The sequence below is a fragment of the Impatiens glandulifera genome, chromosome 4 (assembly GCF_907164915.1).
Source record: "Impatiens glandulifera chromosome 4, dImpGla2.1, whole genome shotgun sequence".
Classification (NCBI taxonomy): domain Eukaryota; kingdom Viridiplantae; phylum Streptophyta; class Magnoliopsida; order Ericales; family Balsaminaceae; genus Impatiens; species Impatiens glandulifera.
In genome coordinates this window covers 56,848,386-56,865,329 of record NC_061865.1, presented here as the reverse complement: position 1 = coordinate 56,865,329, position 16,944 = coordinate 56,848,386, and positions in this window count along the sequence as shown.

Sequence of the window (16,944 nt, the reverse complement as noted above, 5' to 3'; positions counted from 1 at the left end):
GTTTCTGATTTTTATTTTCAACATTTTTCTTAAGTATGATTTCAAAATGCGCATATATTTTTATATTTACCGAGTTTCTTGAAGAGGTCTTTTTTTTCAAAAGTTTTTCTTCAAAATGCATGCATTAATCAACTCATTCACACACATTAAGTGGTTCATTAATGGAGGTTCACATATCTTTCTCTCCTCCTTTCGCCTCTAAAGTTTCAAAACATTTTTTTATCACAAATATTGCAAGAAGCATCTGCAACCAAGTCTGCTCCAATTATCTAACGACGTATATACATAAATTTTCTCTTAATCATCTCTTCCACCTCCACTATGGGATCTTGTGATTATTTCAGAACATTGATCAATCAGGATAACTTATATATTTAGAATAAAATTTAAAATGCTAATTTCAGTTTATCAATACAAACATAACCTAGCCAACATTGGACTTTCTTTGTAATTTTAATTATCCTACTTTTTACCGTAAACCAACATAACTTTATGTTAACAACCGAAAAATCTCACGCACATAGAGAGAAATTTTCTCTGGAGATTCTTGTTTGTCACTTTGAGCACGACCGACACATCAACGTCGCTGGAGCTTTCGACGTCGGAATAATCTCAAATTTCTCCAACAGGTGCGTCTCTTTCCCCCCTATAATCTGACCAAAGGAATTTCAATTTGGCCCGAGGCAGGAGCGGAGCCACGCATGGGCTAGGGTGGGCTACAGCCCCATCTAAATTAAAATCTTAAAATAAAACATTTTATATATGTGTTTAAAATGTGACTCTCAGCCCAGTTGTTTATATATGTAATTAAATTGTGAAAATGAGGTTAGGTGATCAAACCTTCGCCCTCACCTTTCATTTATTATATTTTAAAATATAATTTATCTATAAACTAATTCATAATTATTTTAATTTTATTAAATAATTATTATTAATATTTTATTTTATACTAAAAATATTTTCTAATATACAAATATTTATAATAATATATCAATTTTAATTAATATTTATTTATATAAATAAAGTATAAAAAATTATATATAAAATAATGTAAATCATATAATAATATTATTTATTTTAAAATTATATTTATATAATAATTATACATTATTTTTATTTATTTCCATATAATTAATAATACAAATTATTTATAAGGATAAAATATAAAAATTAAAATAATAATAGTGTTTTATATTTCTTAATTTTATAAGAAAAATATAAATTAATATTAATAAACAAGTTAAAATAGTTACATTGGTTTGATTCGGTATTTAAATAAAAAAATTGATATCTCTACTCAATAACCTAACAAATCTCCTAGAATTGATGTTGATGTAAGTTCTCTTAAACTTGATCCATTATTACGTATTCCGATATAAAAATATCCTTTTAATCAAAGGGATGGAATTAGACGAGCTTATATCAAAATGGGTCATATCAACCTATTAAGGATGAGTAACCGCCGACCAAATTTGGAAATCAAAATCGACGGTTCCAAAGTCATTTGTTTATGAAATTTACTTGGTTAGAATACTCTCCTTTGAAATATGCTACTTTTTGTTTCCCATGTTTCTTGTTTGAACATAAGCAACCCCAAAACCTACATTTACAATAGATGGATTCAAATATTGAAAGCGAGTTAATGATGAGGATAAATGCTCTTTTGTTATGCATATATGATGTAATATTTCACCACATAATAGGGCAGTTGAATATCTTGATAATCTAATAATATCCTTGTCATATTGACAAAGTACTGAATGCATAGTCTTCAGATGAAAAAAAAAACAAATTACGGCTTACAACAACTATTGAAAGCACTCGGTGGCTCACTTTGCAAGCGTGTGCATTGAGAGGCATGACGAGTCTCCATCTTCTAATAATCGTGGAAATTTTATTGAAAAAAAATGGAGCATAGAAAGTTAAATCTGATATGCAAGTTGGAGTCAGTCCCAGGTAATTTTTCATCCTGGCTCCGCTCCTGGCCTGAGAAATCGCGAGATATCGCGATTATAGTTTCTGGATCGGATATTTGGGTCGTTGTCGGAACGATCGGCACGATCGGCACGAACGCCACAAACGACACGGATTCTTGCCGCGACCGCGCTTCTACATCGGAAGTCGGTCGCCATCCTCCAACACCTTCGATCGGTTGTTGTGCGCCCTCTAGAACGTGTTTTGTTGTGCAAGGAACGACCGCGGTCATCTTCTTCTACCGTCGATCGGAGCATTTCATCAAAACCCCCTTATGCAGAGACCTAGCATCGAATCGGCGTCGGTCGCTCTCCTCTCCTCACTTTTCGCTTATAGGTTAGTTCCAACCTCGGTCGGGACATCAAACCACACCGCGAGGCGCGGGTAAGTCTCCATTGAACTTCTTTCTCGCCGTTTGAATAAAGTGGTCGGTCTGGAGGAAGCTTTCGTAGTTATAGGCCGTTTCAAAATTGCTTAAACCCTTTCTTATTTGAGCAATTATTTTCAAGCCCTGTTCCGGTGCGATTAGTTTCCAATCGTGCTGTTTGCGCCCACCCTTTGCTGCAGAATTCCAACTTCTGTGGCTCATTTGAAGATTAGGCAGTTTGAGCTTGATATTTCTAATGACTGGTACACGTCTGTCCAATGTTGTTACTCGGGCAAGGGGCGTCCTTCAAGTCCTCCCTGATGATCCTAAGAAGGTGTTGAAGGGCCCGTCGATAAGCAACAAGGCTAGGTCTGATAGACGAACGCGCATATCTCTTAACAATCCCAGGAAGCAGAAGCCAAAAATCATGGATGAAGTTCTAAAAAATAGAGAAGATGCGCCTATTGATTGTATGCTAAACACATCATCGGGTATAAGTTCTTTTTCACATGCTTATGAATTATATGAGAATAGTTATATTGGGGATTCATACTTTAATGATATGCATGTTCATAATAGAAATGATGACTGAATTGATAGGAAAATATAGTACTGCATATAGAAATGATAGGACTTTAATTTCAGAAATATATGTTGTTATTGGAATTGCTGCACAAAATGGACCGTTAGGGTCTCTAGTTGGTACCTTAGACCTGACTAGTCATTCTATTAGAAAATTGGATTTGAAATCTTGTCTGGCTGAAACTAATGACAATCGGGTTGCTTGTGCTGAAAATTCGGTCATAATGTTGAAAATAATCTGTCAAAAGGGCTCTAAGGTAATGCAGGAAAATGACATAAATTGTACATGTTTATCAGATCCTATTGAAAGCTCAATGTTGGGGTCTGTTTCTACATCGGGTGAAAATATTAAGTTGAGATCTATGTCTGTTTTGAATGATCATACTGAAGTTGGTATTGGGGTTCCTACTGAGGTAAATATGACATGGCTGAATAAGACTGTTGGTCAAGAATCAGTAGGTTCAAAAAATATTACAAGGTCGGGATTAGTTTCAGAAACAGAAAAACATGACAGTTTGGGTTATTCAGGTGTAGAGAAAGATCAGAAAACAGAGTTTACCGGTCCTGCTAGAGAGGATGCTGAACTGGACCAAATGTGTCATATTGAAATTGACTTTACAGTGTTTGAGATATCAGCTGCTTAAAGTCCATTGGGTCCAAAGAATGACATAATTTCAAAATCTTGTTCTGCAATGGAAAATCTTGCAAAACTGAAAGTCTTGGGTTCCATTGATGATCAGAATGCTAAGTCTACCTGCCCTACTAAGGATCAGATGAAAAGTCAGACAACCAGACTATGGACTAGGCTAGAAAAAGGTTGGACAGAAGACACTAAATGCACCCAGGATTCTGAAATTGAGGCTAAAATTGCAAGATTTTCTAAACAACCTACACATCTAACTGAAACTGTTGAAGGACATAATCTAACAGAATCTGGAAACACTGAAGAAATTGGATATGAGTTGGAGCTGGTCATAGAAATAAATTCAGCTAAATCAGAAAAGCCTAATAAAATAGATCTAAAGGATGATGAACTGAACTTAATTGGTATAGTCAATGTGAAAGTTTGACTGAGAATTATATTGATTCGTTAGTTAATGGCACCATGAATGACAATCTGTTTGAAAATCTGGGTCTGGGTATGGATCTCATGGAAGCTACAATAAAGTTGGGTCAGAATATAAATCAGGGTATAAGAGGTGAAGAATGTATGAAACTAGAAGAGTTAGCCAACGGTTTTCGCTTGTCTGGGTCTGATAAATGGTTAACCAACAGTTTTCGCTTGGCTGGGTTTGAAAAAGATAATTTGGTTGCTCACATAAGCCTTGGTGCTACTTACATTTCTGGTCATACAATTGTTGCCTCTGTCGGTCCTAATCGACATGATGATAACTCTACAATTAAAGTTATGAGCCACTAGTCGAATCAAAAGAACCAAAGCATGGATGTTGATTTGGAATTACACGATAGCACCAACTATGATGAGACAATAATATGTGACCTTGAATATCATAAGTCCATGAAGAAGATGTCAGCAACAAAGATCAAACCAAAAGCAAAGGGGCATAGTTCTTCCAAAATAAGTGCTGAAATTGAAAGGATCAGTCAAGTAATAGGATCAAATTATTCTAAAACAGTTAAGAAGGGTAAGAATTGATCGAAAATCAAAGAAAGAAAAAACATGAAGGCAAATAACTCAAGTTCCAAAAAGAATGCTAAAGTAAATCACAAGGAAACTATGACACCCGAGGCTAACCCTAAGATATTGAACATGGGTGCGTTTTCTCCACTCGTTAATTTGTATCCTGAAATTCCAATTGATAGCATTCAAAAGAGGAAAACCGACACACAAGAGAAGAGCACTGAAGGAGATATTCTAAAAAAGATTGGAACAATTGAAGGCAACAGTTTTGTGGGAAATATAAGGGTTAGATGGGCCGAAAAGAACAAACAAGTCAGGAAAGATAGCAACCCTGAAACAGTCATCTCTTCAGCTCCTCCTATTCCTGCAATTCCTGACAAAGAAAATACTTAGGCTGATAACAAGGATCCTACTACTGGTCCAACGTGGTCAATGAAGAAAAACAAAATAGCAAATTTCGCAGGACTGAGAAACCAGATGGAAAAGCTATTTTTCTAAGTTAATAAACAAGAGATTACGATGCCCCAGAAACAGTCACTATTTAAAGAATTGGAATCTCTTCAATAAAGACTAATATGATGAAGTGATCAAGTGGACGGTTGACGCCATGAAGGAAATTTCTAAATGTAATAAAACAAATGTGTATACAATCATGAGCAACCCAAACAAAACCTGGCAAGAAGGAAATGTGTGGAATGGAAATGCCATGAACGATCCAGAAAAGGGAAAATTCCAGATATACACCTTATACCCAAAAGTAATTACACTTGATCATCCGCATCGATTGGAGCTCCCACCAGAAATTGAAGAAAAATGCGTAAATACATGGGGTAAATACATGGGAGTTTGTCATAGTTGGTCACTTTATGGGAAACATGAAGGCACCATTTGCTGAGGTTAAAAAAAAGTTGATGGGTTAGTGGGAATCCTTTGGTTTGGAGAGGATCATAATCAATGATCACGGATTCTACTTTCTGTCCTTCAGGAATGGAAGCGAAATAAAGTCGATCATAAAGAGCGATTATATCTTTATCAGAGGAAAAAGATTCAAGCTGTACAAGTGGAGCGAGGAACTTAATACTAATCATAGACCACCTGAACTTGAACAAATATGAGTGAATCTCAAGAATGTTCTACCACACCTGTGCAACCCAATGAGTCTAGCCTATATTTCAAGCATTATAGGCAAACCACTTATGTTTGACCCAGCAATGGAAGACTACGAACGTGCATCTGTGGCCAGAGTTAGTGTCGAAATCCATCCAAGTATCTATCTTCCAATTAAGTTTGAACTTAAAGATAGACTGGGAAATTCATTTGATATTGGAGTACAATACGAATGGAAACCAAATCGATGTATATGGTGTAGCACTTTCACACACGCTACGAATAAATGTCTAGTCAATAATAATATAAAATCGAAGGTCAATAACAACGCTCAGGAATGCGGTATCAATGAATCTAACCAGACTCAGGTTGAGAGAAATGTGAACATGTCTGAACTTAACAACGATGAACACACTAATAATGATATGATGGGCAACCAAAAACAAGAACAGATAAGGGTAAGGAAGAAGATAGGAAAAAGAATGAAGTGGGTAAGGGTACAAGGTGGCTCTACTAACGCTGATCCTATCGGTCATGTTTAGGGCACTGGTCCAAGGGATTCTATTTTCTCAAGAATAGGTCCTATTCAAAACGTTGGTCATGGTTAGGGTATCGGTCCTAATAAAGTTGGACATAACCACACCAGTCTTAGAGCTTCTCATAATGCTACCGTACCTAGCCATATTGACCATGTTAAGCTTGGTCCTGGACTTGATGATCCGGATACTACTCAAGCTAATGGACTTGATACTACCGGTCCTGATGAAAAATGTTTTGGTTCTAAAGTTTTAGGAATTCAAAGATCTATGGGACGGGGAATACTTGGCCCATATGAAACAAGCAAAATTGGGTCTAATGGCACTCTAATAGGTCATGAGTCCACTCTTCACAATTCTAGAAATGCAAGTAGAAACCAAAAAAGCAATGTCATCAGAATTCGAAATGACCTGATCCATGGGCTTAGAGCCACCTTTCGAGATAATGAACAAGAGAATCCTTGACAAAAAAAACATTGAAAAACTAACAAGCAATAAAGAAGCTCTTGAGAATGAACTGGAAAATCTTAGGTTTTGTGAAATTAAAAGATCAAATCCAGAAGAAGACAATTTGGTCTTGAATAAGGCAGTGAGCCTTGGTTCTGAAGTATGGCGAATTAAAATCGATAACAGACATGAATCCAGTAGTAAAGAGGTTCAAAGTTAGAAAAGACCTACTAAAGAAGAACAAGCTAAAAAGCGAAGACAGAGTAGAAAGATCCTGGATCGAGAAGCCACCGACTCTATAACGGGAGAAAATGAGATCTATGTGAGGCAACCCCCACTCAATGTGAATAGTATTTCATGTAATCAAGCTGTAGCCATTGACGATAGAGAGACAAGTGATGCTTACGATTTCTCTGATGAAGAGGTCTAGGACAATCTAGAAAGTCAGGAACCCAACACTTATATTCATTCATGAATATAGTGACATGGAACATAAGGGGACTCAATGACTCTCTGAAATGCAAAGAAATTAGGAGGATCATTGAGAACCAGAAGATCACTATTATGGGTATTCTTGAGACAAAAGTCAAAAGCCGGAATGTTGAGAAGGTTAGAAAGCTGTGTATTGATAGCAGCTGGGAAATCATTCACAACTCAAATGACAAAATATGCAGAATCTAGGTTTTCTGAGATAACAAAGTTGTTGAGGTCAGGTTCTCTTTTTGAATGATCAAGAAATCCTAGTGGAGGTCAAAGACAGAATCACATGAATCCTTTTTAATCTTGCCATTGTCTATGCTAGAAACTCAAGCACTGATAGAAGACTCCTTTGGAATTGTCTTAGAAACTGAATCGGTAGTGATAAATCTTGGGTTGTCCTTGGTGATTACAACATAACCAGAAACGAATCTGATCGTAGCCTAGAATCTAAAATAACTCGGGATATGATTGACTTTAATGATTGTATCAGAGATATGGGTTGTATCGAGCCTACCAATTCTTGAAATTCTTCACTTGGTCTTCTACGAGAGGGAATGAGCAAATTAGAAGAAGTAGAATTGACAGATGTCTGGTAAATGAGAACTGAATTAACCAATTTCCGAGAAGTCAACTTCATGTTCTGAATCCGAGTATATCTGATCACTGCCCGATTAAATTGTTCTGGGAAAAGGAAGAAAGGTTCAAAAGGCCCTTTAAAATTTTCAAATTTTGGATGGAAAACGACAAATTCAAGGGTATTCTCGAAAGTGTATGTTCTACAGATGTTAGGGGATCCAACATGTACAGGGTTTCTAAGAAGCTTAAGATCCTGAAGAATCATCTCCAAAGCTTTGACAAGAAGAAGTTCAACAATATCTCCAATAGAGTTCTAGCTGCTAGAGAAGAACTAGAAGAAGTTCAAAAAAAGTTATTAATGGATGATAATGATGAACAACTCAATGAAACAGAAATGGATGCGCTTGAAAACTTCAGGAAGCTGAGTCTGCTTGAAGAAATTTTATTAGACAGAAATTAAGACAGAGCTAGCTCTCGTTGGGTGACAAAAACACAGATTTCTTCTACAGAAAATGCAAGGCTAGAAACATGAGAAACAATATATACAGGTTGAAGAATGATGATGGTGAATATGTTCAGGGTCAAAAGGGTGTACAAGATTTGGCTATCGATTTCTATAAGCAAGACGAGGGAGGAAAAAAAGTCAAATGGACCGCTCTCTACAAACCGAAGGACGAGGGAGGCATCGGCTTGAAGAACTGTATCGAGTGGAACAAGGCTCTCACCTTCAAGCATCTGTGGGCTTTGAAGCGCAATCAAGATTCACTATGGATCAAATGGGTGCATACGAGGTTTATGATATACGAAACCAGAATCTGGACCTGCAAAATTCATGAAGGTATGAGCTGGTCTCTGAAAAAGATTCTTAAACTAAGAAGCGATATTGCAGATCTTTATGACATCTAGCTAGGGGACGGGAAAGACACTCTATTCTGGCAAGACCCCTAATTCGAAAACCAAACTATCATCCACAAGGAGGAGTTTCAAAATACCCGCATCAGAAGGGACTGCACAAAAGAAAAAATTAGAGACATTAAAGACGGGAATTGAGACTCACTCCTGAGAAGAAATCCATAAGGACAAAGGATACTTGATCATATAAGTAACATACAACTACACGACAGACCGAATATTCATGAATGGAAAGCTGGGGACAATGGGAAGTTGGTATCGAAGAAAATATGGGAAGTAACCCGGGAAAAAGCACAGAAAGTAGAATAGACTCCTCTTATATGGTCAACGAAGATTATCCATAGACACCAGTTCATCCTATGGATCGCCTTCTGGGAAAGAGTCAACACTCGTGATCGTATCAGCAAGTATATGAGCATCCCGGACGCGAGCTGTCTTCTATGTAGAGGAAATGAAGAAACCATAGATCACTTATTCGGGAGCTATTGTATTGCTTCAGAGCTTTGGGATAGATTTAATAAAAGCTTGGAGCTGATCAGTTTCCCGAGCGAATGGAATGAAATCAAAGATGCAATACTACTCAAAGGCAAGAGAAATAGATTTGCAACAAGCGTGTTCAAGTGCGGCTTTGGAGCAGTGGTGTATAAAATTTGGCAAGAGCAGAATACAAGGGTATATAGCAGAACCTGCATGAGTGTTAAAGAATTGTAGAAAGATATTGTACTTCAATTTGGCAAGGACTTTTTTTAAATAAGAATAATTTTACTTCAATTTTTATAAAATATTTAAATTAAATATTCAAATTAATCACAATATATATATATTTATATAATGACACTTGCTTACTATATAAGCTCTATAAAACCATCCACGATTATTTGGTAATTTATATTTCTTAATTTATCTATTTTAATTATTTTTCATTTTTAATATATATATTTATCTCTTTTAATTAACTTTTTTTTCTCTTCTTATATGATAAATTTAAATTAATTATTTTATAATTCATATAATTATATATTTATATATATATATATATATATATATATATATATATATATATATATATATATATATATATATGTGAGATGATGAGAGAAAATAAAATATAAATTAATTATTAAAATTATAAAATTTATATATAAGAAAAATTAATATATAAAAATTTAACATAGAGAAACCCTTCGTATTAATTTTAAAAATATTTATCAGTGTATAATATTTAAAATGAGGGTAAACTTGGTGAGTGATTATATATCATTGATTGACTAAAATAATGAATATATCATAGTATCGTAGTAGGTGTGTAAGTTTTCATGTATTAATAATTTAAGGGCAAATTACTTAGGGCGGCCCTCTAATTACCTTGATCGCTCACTTTTAACTCTCAAATTATTTTTTGAATCAAATCACCCTATCAATTTTTAGAAAGGTCAACAATGAATCTTCCGTCAACTTTTTGGTTAAACATAACAACTTAAGCTTTAAATATTATTTTTATATATTATCTTTAATATTATTTTTATATTTCAATTATTATAACGCTTATATATAATATTATTAATTTTCATATTTATATAATTATATAATTATTAAATACTTTATATAATATATAGATAATATATATATATATATTTATATTATTTATTTTTATCTATATCTATATAAAATAAAATTTAAAATAATTTATATAATATATATATATATATAATTTATATACATTATTTTTAATTATTAATTTATATATAATATTTATATAATATATATTTTAAAAATAATTTAAGAGTTAAAAGGTATTTGAGTAGTTGGAAGGTTATATTACTTTTAACCCTCAAATTATTTTTTAAAATATATATTATATAAATATATATAATTAATGATTAAAGATAATATATATAATTATTTTTAAACTTTGTTTTATAGATATAGAAATATATATAGATAGATAAAAATAAATAATATATATATATATAAGAGATTTAATAATGATATAAATATAAAAATTAATGATAAAATATATATATATATATATATAAATATAAAAATAATATATAAAAAAATAATATTTTAAACTTAAACCGTTATGTTTAACCAAAAAGTTGAAGTAATGGTCATTGGTGACCATTCTAAAAGTTGAAGGGACGATTTGTTTCAAAAGTGAGCGATCAAAGTAATTAGAGGGAGCCGCCCAGGTAATTTGACATAATTTTATAATTTATATTATTATATATTAAATATTAAACATTAAACATTAAATATGTATAAAACTTATTTAAAAATTAATTTGTGATATATTTAAATAAAAATAAATTAACTTGTTTGATTATTTTTCTTTGTTTTATATTAATTTTTTTTCTTCATTTATTTTATTAGGTTAATTTTTTTTATATTTATTAGATACGTCCCTATATTATTATTTTTTTTAATTTTTAGTCTTATATTTTAACTTTACTTGAATTTTGTACTAAAGAATTATATATATATATATATATATATATATATATATATATATATATATATATATATATATTATAATTTTATTTTTATTAATTATTTTATACTATATAATTTTGTACTATATAATTAAATATTAAATTATAAAAATATTCTTACCTCCCTAACTAAAATGTTAAATCATTTTTTATAAAATATATTTTTTATATATTCGAGTTTATATACTAAATATATACATACACAAAACACAAAATCTCTCTCTCTATATATAATGATACTTAATTTTTAAAGTGTCTGGATTATTGGGTCGAGAGTTGTAGTTAATTTGGATAATTGGGTCGGATTTTGGGTTGACCCACCCATAAACTTAAATGGTTAAAAATAAAATTAAAAGTGCTAGAGGTATGTTTCGAACTTGCAACCTAACAAAACAAGTACAACCATTTAACCAACTAGGCTATTAAGACTTTATATTTTAAATTCAAAACCAAATTTGATGAACACGGGACGTTTTAACATTAATATAAATTCAACTTTTAACTAACTAATATATATATATATAATGATGCTTAATTTTTAAAATGTCCGCATTGTCGGGTCGAAAGTTGTGGTTAATTTGGATATTTGAGTCGGATTATGGGTTGACCCGCCCATAAACTTAAAACGGTTAAAAATAAAATTAAAAATGCTAGAAGTATGTTTCGAACTTGCAACCTAACAAAACAAGTACAACCCTTTAACCAACTAAGGTACTAAGACCTTTTATTTTAAATTCAACACCAAATTTTATGAATGCGGGACGTTTTAATATTAATATAAATTCAACTTTTCAACTAACTAATCTATATATATATAATGACGCTTAATTTTTAAAGTCTCTGGATTCTCGGGTCGAGAGTTGTGGTTAATTTGGATACTTGGGTCGGATTGTAGGTTGATCCGCCCATAAACTTAAAACGGTTAAAAATAAAATTAAAAATGTTAGTGATATGTTTCGAACTTGCAATCTAACAAAAACAAGTACAACCCTTTAACCAACTAGGCTATTAAGACTTTATATTTTAAATTCAATACCAAATTTGATGAACGCGGGACGTTTTAACATTAATATAAGTTCAACTTTTTAACTAACTAATATATATATATATATATATATATACTGATGCTTACTTTTTAAAGTGTCTGGATTACCGGGTCGAGAGCTGTGGTTAATTTGGATACTTGGGTCGGATTGTGGGTTGACCCGACCATAAACTTAAAACGATTAAAAATAAAATAAAAAATGCTAGAGGTATGTTTCAAACTTACAACCTAATAATATAAGTACAACCCTTTAACCAACTAGGCTACTAAGACTTTATATTTTAAATTCAACACCAAATTTGATGAACGCAGGACGTTTTAACATTAATATCAGTTCAACTTTTTAACTAATTAATCTATATCTATATATATAATTATGCTTAATTTTGAAAGTGTTCGGATTGTCAGGTCGAGATTTGTGGTTAATTTGGATACTTGGGTCGGATTGTGGGTTGACCCGACCATAAACTTAAAACTGTTAAAAATAAAATTAAAAAAATTAGAGGTATGTTTCGAACTTGAAACCTAACAAAAACAAGTACAATCCTTTAACCAACGAGGCTACTAAGACTTTATATTTTAATTCAACACCAAATATGAAGAACGCGAGACATTTTAACATTAATATAAGTTCAACTTTTTAACTAACTAATATTAATATATATATATATATATATATAATAATGATGCTGAGTAAATTGATACTTGGGTCGGATTGTGGGTTGACCTTCCCATAAACTTAAAACGGTTAAAAATAAAATTAAAAATGTTATCCGTAATTTTTTTCACGATTTTTTATATTATTACTCGTGCAAATGCACGGGCTAAATTCTAGTTATAATAAAAATCAATAATCACAAGTGGTGTATTCACATTTCAAACTTGAGATTATGTTTTGTGTCTTAGTTGATGCGCATTTTAAAAGGTGTATTATAAAGATTAAAATGATTACGATGTGTGTATATGTGAGTGTAAATTTGAGAGATTAAAAGTATTGTCGGATTTTAGATGAGATGTGTATGAATTTGAGGGTTTAAGAGAATGGTTATTCGAATTGAATCAAATGCACAAAATAAGGGTATAATGTGATCGATAATGACAAATTAGTTGGAGAAAAATGCCCAAAGTGAAGGTAGAATTTGGTCGATAATGAGATGTAGAAAAATGTTAATATTTGTGTTCAAAATTTTTATTATTTGCTCATTTTCATATGTTTTATGGTTGCAATTGCACCATATTTAAATGTATATTTAATAGTTTCTTTTACTCTATAATGATGAATTTATTTGAAAATAATTTCACTTTAAATAACATTTTTTTATTAAAAATATTATTAATTTTTAAATATTTTATTTCAATTTAATTGATATGATGGTCTAGAACAAATTTAATAACATTTTTTGGTTTATACACAATTTCAATTTTATCTATTTCTAAATAGATTCATATAAAATTAATCAATTTAATTAAAAATGTATCTTACATTTAATTTGAATTTATTTAAAATTTATAAATTAATTTTGAAAATATATGATCTTAATTATTTATTCTAAAATATTTTTTAAACTGTAATAATTTAATATATATATAATGATGCTTAATTTTTAAAGTGTCCGGATTGGCGGGTCGAGAGTTGTGGTTAATTTGAATATATATGTGAGAGTAAATAGATACTTGGATCGGATTGTGAGTTGCCCGGCCATAAACTTAAAACGGTTAAAAATAAAATTAAAAATGTTATAGGTATGTTTCAAACTCGCAAGCTAATAAAACAAGTACAACCTTTTAACCAAGTGTGATTGAGATGTGATTTGTCAAGAGATAATAGATCGATATCAATTGAAAGTGGTTAAAAAATTTTGAATTAAATATTTGATTAGCCAAAATGTGAGGTCACGATGTTAAATATTAAAAAATATGAATCAAATATTTGATTGACTAAAATGAAAATATAAGGTAATGAGATTAGATGTTCATTCGGAAAAAATATGTGATAAAATATGTGAGATAAATTATTTTATCGAATTGAACAAAATGTGGGATGAGAGGGTTTTATTTTTTATTTTAATATATTATTCGTAATTTATTAAAAAATTTAAACATTAAATACATATTATTTTTTTTTATTAAATTTATTTTATTTATATTTTCATTCGTGTGCATTGTAAGGAATCTTCCTAGTTTAACTAATTTTTGCAATATGGGGATGTGTGCTAGTTACATTAATGGAAAAAAGCTCACGTATATACTTGTATAACTAGCTCACTTAGACGTATACACTAATAAAAAGTCATTTAAACATACGTACTAATAAAAGTTAAGCTTATTTAGCCTCTATTAATAACCATAGTTAATTTTTATTTTTAAATTTATATAATTATTAATTAAGTATTAATATATTTTCTCTTTTCTTTTTTTACATGGATTAAATTAGGTAATTTATTTCATTTTTAATTTTTTTATTATTTTTATATTAATATTTTTTTATCTTCATTTTTTTTTATCAATTTTTATTTTTAATAGATCTTAAATTCTCATTTTTAAAAAAACTTTAACAACTTTTTTATGAATTTTATGTTTTACTGTAATATTTTTTTAAAGCATTTTTTTCTTATTTAATTTAATATTAACAAAAATAAAATTAATAATTTTTTATTTAATTTTTATTCCGGACTTATAGTAATAGTAAGTAACGTTGTTTTGTCTAATTTTTTATTATTATTTTTTGGTGTTGGATGAATGAGTTGCTATTATTATCTAAATATTAATTAATTTATTTTTGTGTTAAAAAATTTTTATTGTTGAAAATATAAGTTATTGTTATATTAAATAATTGAGAACAAACAATTTTAAAATAATTAAATGACGAATGTTTATATATATATATATATATATATATATATATATAATAAAATAAAATTAAAATCATCAATAATAAATGCTTATATAAAAATAATAAAATATTTATAAAAAATATAAAAATAGAGGGTTTATTTATTAATAAAAAAGAATGAAAGAGAAAATATATTAATATTTAATTAATAAATATATAAATTAAAAATTAAAAATTAACTATACTTTATTTATGATAAATGAGCCAATTTTTGATAGTACGTATATTTAAATACTAGTTGTATAAGTATATACGGTGTAAGTGAGCTTTTTTTACTATATTAACTATTTAAACCTGTACCCTAAATTAAATATATGAGTTAAATTAATTTGATTTCCTTTCCTTTTCAATTATAATAGGTTTCAATACAAACATAATATGATAAATAATACATAAAATTTTATAGTCATATTAATCAGAATCATATACTATCCATCCAAAATCAAGAAATGTTTTTTTTTTTTATATCTTTTAAGGTCAATGTTTATTACAAATCATGTTTTAAACTACTATATTACAAGTAAAAAATAAATAAAAAATAAAATGTATTAAATCAAATGTGATCTAAGACAATAACTTTCGCATGTAAAAGTTACTAAATATAAGCTTAAAATTGGGGGAAAAAGAGTTAAACCGATAGACATGACTCAATACACTTATCCACATGCATATTGATAATTAATTCATATTTGAAGACTACCCAAAATTGGGTAGGGTGATATTTGAATTGATTAGAATTCTTGAAAAATATATTTATGTGGTTTATTAAGTTTAATTTTATCACTTGTAAATTACAATTCTAAGACAAAAATAATAATGCATCTTAACATTATATAATTTTTAGCCCACCTAACAGATGATGAGATTCAATGATCAACAATTAAAAATAACTTGGTATGTATCTACATTTTGACACTTCATTCTTGCTTATGGTAATCCTCAAAACTTATCTTCTTAAAAAATATATAAAAGAAAAGAAAAAGTTATAGTAAATTAATATAATTGAAGATTTTATTTATTCAAATAAAGAATCCAAATAATGCACGCAAAGAACATCACATATTTCTCTACCCTCCAAGACTTGGTTTAGATGGCTTTTATTACATTCATAGTGTTGTTTTTTTTTTTTTTCTAATTGTCAATTGTGAAGAAAATCTTGTTTTTTTTTAACAATTTAGTCATTAAAGTATCAATTTCACCCTACCTCGAATACAATTATAATTTTTCTCATGATCAAATTATTAGATAAATTATCATATATAGAACAAACAATAAATCATAAGAACAATAAAGAGAAATTATTCAAAAGGGAAGGCAAATACAGTAAGAAGGAACCAGAGTTGATACAAGTCTTAAATTAATATTAACTTTTTTTTTGTCTTCATTTTTCTTAACTCATCTACAATCACAATTGATTTAGTTTTTTTGTTTTCCATACTTGAATTTCAAATGTGTAACATTCACTTTTACTTCCTAAATACCTTATTGATATTTTGAATACCCGATTTTTTTTTTTGTAAATACTTCTTTGCAAGTTAGAATATTTAACAGATTACTAAGTTATCTTATAAAACATAAACAACAATACAATAAAATTATTAAATTAAGTAGACATCAAGATATAAGTGAAAACACGATGAAATTATTAAATTAAGTTGTGCCATCAAAATATAAAAGACAACCCAACAAGATTACTAAATTAAGCTATGTAATCGACACATAAACGACAAAATGATAAGATTATTAATTTAAACTATGTCATCGAGACATATACAACAACACAATTAGGTTACAAATTAAGCACCAAGGCCTAAACGACAACACGCTTGGCCTCACACGAGGAAATTTGGAATCACGATATGCAAATTTGACAAATTCAATATGGATGCCG